Source organism: Rhinopithecus roxellana, chromosome 4 (assembly GCF_007565055.1).
Source record: "Rhinopithecus roxellana isolate Shanxi Qingling chromosome 4, ASM756505v1, whole genome shotgun sequence".
NCBI classification, from domain to species: domain Eukaryota; kingdom Metazoa; phylum Chordata; class Mammalia; order Primates; family Cercopithecidae; genus Rhinopithecus; species Rhinopithecus roxellana.
The window spans coordinates 86,427,901-86,433,900 of record NC_044552.1 but is presented as its reverse complement, the minus strand read 5'-3'; positions in this window follow the sequence as shown (position 1 = coordinate 86,433,900).

Below are 6,000 nucleotides of genomic sequence, written 5' to 3'. Positions count from 1 at the left end.
AAACATACCAACCGAGCAAACACAAATGTTTTGTATCTCAATTACAAAAATCAAACAGCGATTATTTGATAGATGCCTAATTAGAGCCCATTATTTGTTCATGTAACAAGTATTTTTATACACACATATTCAAAGGATTCTTAAATGGGTGTGTTCCTGTGTAAGTTGGCAATCAAGAAGAATGCAGTTGTAGTGTGGTTATTAGCCAGAATTTTTATTGAAAACAGTGGGCTACTTGTTTTATATTTGAAATTTTCATGCAACAATATTTTCTTAGGTAGTTCAGACACTCTAGATTTTCAAACGTTTACAAAGTACTGATTTTCATTTACTCTGGGAATTTTCTAATTCAATGCATTAGCAAGTGGAGAAAACACCTGCATGCCAAAAACAAAAGGAAGCAAAACAAACACAAAATCCACATGCTCCATAAAGAGAAAGATGAGATATATTTTTAAATGATTAACTCATTTATATCTAACAGTTAATTTGTTTTAAAGATTTATTTTAAAATATGTTTGAAAATAATTAAGTAGAACAGCTACATTCTGTGTTTTTCCCAGTTTAAGGTAGTGTTTATATACTATAGGTTATATGAAATTGTCAAAGCCACCTACATTACCCTCTGCCTCATCATAAAATCATTGACTATTAAAGTTAGACTAGAATTTGAGATCACCACCTCTGGCTCTTTCATTTCTCAGGTAAGAAAATGAAGCCAAGAAAAAAAAAAATGCTTCAATATAGCAAGAAACAAACTTCCACTCCAGAGGTTCCTAAACTTTCTCAGTTCACAGGTCCCTTAGGTTCTCAGTAGCTTTTTCATGGTGCTCATAGTACAAAAGAAGTGCTTATAAGTTCCCCTTATTAAGTAGTTACATCCAAACAATATTTTTAATTAAATTTATTAAAAACTATTTATATCCTACAATTTAATAGCTACTTAAATGATACATGTAAATTGAGAGGAAAAAAAATAGTATCTTTACACCATTCTTAACCACAATCACTTATTAACAGGATCCATGCTCTTGCTAGGCATTGCATGATTTGCCAAGCCTTGGAAATGTTGTGTACTGCCACCCTCATTTCCTGTTCCATGTTGATTTTCACATACTATTTGCTTTTTATCACAGCAACTGTTGAAAACTCAGCCTCACAAAAAATGTGATATAATTATAGAAGTTGTAATGTGAACTAATGTAAAACTGTGGACTACTATGAGCTACTAGTGTGTGCAGTATCCAATGAATGTCAAGTGTTACCTTCAGAAAATATTTGAATACTTCACTAGCTGTCCCCTGTGAGTTTACTGCCATGTCCCAGAGGCTTTGGTGCACAGTTAGAGAACCACAGGTCTAGCCAAAGATAGAGCGCGCTGGAGTTCAGAATTCCTGATTCTATGTTCAATGTTCTTTCCACTATATTCAAAATTCAGAGGTAATATATTTTATTTCTAAAACCTTTATTTTTCTACCTCAGCAAATTAACTTTCTAATAAAACAGAGTACCTACTAACACAAAACATTAAAATAATTTGTGCAACACTGAATAGCTGCAGATTTTACCCTTTAATCTTAACATGTGTCTTTATTAATCCCACTGTGAATCATAATGTTGAAAGTTATATATGAAAATTCTTCTTTTAGTGTTGTATGGTGATTAAGATCAGATACCCTGGAGTTTATGGCTTAGGTTCTTATATCAGTTCTGCCATTTACTTGACTATGGGTGTATTACTTACACTCTCTATTACAAGGTCTTCACTTGTAAGATAGAGATAACAATAATATTTACTTTAGAGTAGTGGTGAGAATCAAATTAGCTATTTCTAATAAATTATCTGAGTTGAGTTTTAGTAAGATTCTTCCATTATCTTTCAATCTTCATCATCACACACATATCAAGTAGCATTCCACGTTTACATGTAACAATGTTGCCTACTATTACTACTCTATAAAACATCTTAGGTCCCATAAATTTTTACCTATGCTAATTTTAAAATTTAAATAGCATATTCAATCACATTTAAACACATGGCATTGAAATACAATATCTGATATACATGCTATAAGCTTTCCACATAATAAAATGAAGAGGTACACACTATCAACAGAGGAAAAATGATTTTCACACAAGATACAGCTTATAAACACTATAGTTTGGAATGGCATTTCATACTGTATTGTTTTTAGCAGAATCCCCAAATATTAGCCCTTTGTGTATTATCCATGCTCAAATTTCCTCTCATTAAAGGATTGGAAGTGTGGAGGCTATTGTATCTCCAGCACTCACAAGAAGTTAATTATAAAATATTTTCAAATGTCATAAAATTAAGAATATCTTTTGCTTTTCCCTCCAGAGTCACATCTTTTGTCCATGAGGAAACACAATCTTCTTAGTCATATCTGCAGTGTGCTTGAGTATTGAGCTAATAGAATGACTAATAATAAAGTCCTAATCCAGTATGCTCTAATTAAATAGATAGCTAAGGGATTTCACTCTTCAGAACATTATGTCTCAGAGATAAAAATGTTTTATATTTTGAAAAGATGAATTCATTATGGTATGTGAGTGCATACAAATAATTCTAACCTTATTCATTAAAAAGGCTTACTAAAGGATCAAAGAAAAACAAGTCATCAACTTCTCTAACCACATTATCCACCTACACAAAGCTCTATGACTTTGTGACTATCAAAAGCACAAAATTTAGAACAGCAGCTACACTCAACGATGACTAATTCTTCAATATTGGATAAGAATCAAGTAGACATCGTGAATTCCTGATGTTTTCTGTAACATGTAGGAAATTAGAATGATTTAGTTCAATTTGGCTAAGTTAAAATTCATCTTAGAGCTATATATGAATATTTGACTTAAAAATCATGTGTGCAGTTAGAATGTATTTTTGTTGTTGCTGTTAACAGTCCAAACAAGTACAGTGTCTTGGTGTGTTTTTTCACCTCCAGTGCCCAGGATGGCATTTCTTGATGGAAGCATGAGTGTGGAAATGAGCAGATAAGTGGAAAGATTGGGGTTTCTTTATCTCCAAGGTGTTTATGTAGGAAATTCTTTTCTGATTCGAACTACTAGGATTGAAGAGTAAGTGTAGTCATTAAAACTGTATTCCTGGTATTAAGGAAATGAAATTTGTGAAGAGAATTTAGGCATTTAGGTTGCAGATAAACATTCAACAATTACATATTTAACTTATCCTAGGTTTTGGCATTTGCTAGATCAGAATGAGCTGTGATAAGCCACAAATTAGAAACCTCTGGTTTCTACTATCAGGCATCTTGAATAAAATCTCCAAAATCAAAATCTGCCAAATTGGGGCAGGGCTTCTATACTTTTTTAAACACCAGAGACCACTGTAATGTTCAGGCAAGGTAAGAAACTCTAACATGGAACTTTTAAGGACTTTAATTTGAACCTGGAGAATGGTACGATTTTTGTTGTTAAAAAATAAAGGAGAAAGAATTTTAAAAAGAATTAATATAATTAATAATGTGTTCAAAAGTTAACATTATTTACCAACTTCTATGCCTCCTACAAAGCCCAGGTCAAAATCACCTTCATGAATACTATTTTGATTCCACATGCTTTGTGTTCTAGCCTATATTAGCCTATTAACTATTTCTGTAGATGTCCATGCTGCAGGTTTAACTTGTAGGCTATAGGTGCTTTTGCTCTGCCCTTCCTTTATCTGGTAAAATAAGAGGAGAGACTAGATGAAGCTTATTCAAAACTAAACAAAACACACTTACAAATGTGTAAATGCCTTTCAATCACCCTTTCAGCAAACATTTTCACATATTCAACTGAATTAGTCACTCCCATTTCTATCCTCTGATAGAATTTTGTTCATGTCCTTTTTATAGATTTAATTATGTTACATTATGGAGTCAGTTGTGTTTTATTTTATATGATGCTTTCCTTAGCTAGAAAAGAAAATAAAGACTTGATGCTCTTCTAATCCCTAAGAAGTTTGCACAGCGTTTGGCAAACAGATCACAGAAATATTCATAATGCTGAAGCTCCTCTGCTATTCTGTACTTTTTCAATAACACTGACTATAAATGTCTTTTATTACATTGTATGTGGGTATATTCTTGTGCATGTGTAAGGATGTAATATTTGCTGCTTGTCTGGAAGTTCCTTGAAAGAGTGGACTGAGTTTTCTTCTAACCTGAATCTACCTATCCCACAGGTAATTAGGTCAGGAGAAGGAGCCCTCACAGGTGGGATCAATGTCCTTATAAGAAAATGCCAGAAAGCCAGCTAGTTCTTTTCGCACCATGTGAGGACACAGCAAGATGATGGCTGTCTATAAACCAGAAACAGGACCCTTAGCAAGAACTCGACCCTGCTGGCACCCTATTTCAGACCCCAACTTCCAGAACTGTGAGAAATAAATTTCTGTTATGTACAAGGCACCCAATGTCATTTTTATTATAGCTGCCCAAACTGACTTAGACCAATAACATCAGCATCACCTGGAAACTTGTTTAAAATTAAAATTGTCTATTTCCACCCCACACCTACTGAATCAGAAACTTTGGGTGGTGTCCAGCAATGTAAGTTTTAAGAATTCATCCAGATAATCCTCACACACACCAAAATTTGAGAGCTACTTAGATAAAGGATGGATAAAACACCTGTCATCTTTGCAATTCAGTAATTATATGATCAAAGGTAAGCAGGAAGACTATTCAAGAGGAGACTCTAAAGGAAGGAGACCCATATCTAAACAAAACGTATGTGTAAATACCTCTTCTATAAGGGAAAGATTAACTTGAATTCAGCCTTTAACCGTAACACAAATAGTTGTACTTAGCTTTCAAATATCAGATCATGTCACCTTTTCTTATAAGTGTGTTCTTAAATGTATACCCGAACCTCACTAAATCCTTCTCTCTTCTCTCACAACATCCTCTATAATTACTTATTACATGCTTATAATACAATGTAACTGTAGTTAATTCTCAACTATTTAAGAAAAAAACTATTTCTTGTTATCTCTGTAAACCTACCTTCTAACATAATGATTAGCTCCTCATGGATATTCTAGAATGTTTAATAAATGAGTAAAGTGAGTACCCTAAATAACGAGTGATACAAAAATGTGATTCTAATGAATTCTTTCTTTTGACTTTAAATTAAGATTGAGTGATTTAAAGAATTTGTATTTCAAATAAAAATGCTAATTTTTCACTTGATAATACTTTCTAATTATTTGTAAATAAATTAAGCTATAAAAAAAGGACATGCCCAAAAGACAAACAGGTAAATATCTAGTTGTCAACTTTTAGTAAATGATGCATAACACTAAGTTACCTAAAAATTTGGCTGGAGACAGTCAATATTTTTATAAGCTGGCAGCTTAAATTGTCTTTTAAGAGACACCTGAAATGTTACAGTAATATAAAAATAAAGCAGACATTTAAATTTTTGTTAGTGTTGTGAAAACATTTTTCTTCAGTTGCAGATATATAAATACTTGCATATGTTTTAAAGATTGAAGTTCTAAGTCCATTATTTTGTCTGGTGGGAAAAAAATGCTTTCTCATTATTTAAGCAGAATTTTACTAAGTATATTAAAAACAGTTTTCAATTAAAAATATGCATAGTGGTATGAGAGACCTTATTTGATAGTATAAAAATATCAACTATATTTTTCTCCCTATTTCTTTAAAGAATCTAGTAGTATCAAAATAAAAAATATATAACTTTTAATACTATGGATTTTAGCCTGTTTCAAGGTCTAACCTTTCCTTTCTTATAATAGGATATCACTGGTTATTCTAGGGCAATAGGAAATGGAAACTGATACATGTATTCTCAGCTAATTAAGGAAACATCTATTCCATCTACACTTGAGCAAAGTACTTTTCATCTATATTTTCTTTCTTTAGGTTGTATTTCTTTCTTTTGTACAGAAATTGTCTAATGGCTATCACTATTTCATTTTCCTAAATCCCTTCTTTTTAATCAATT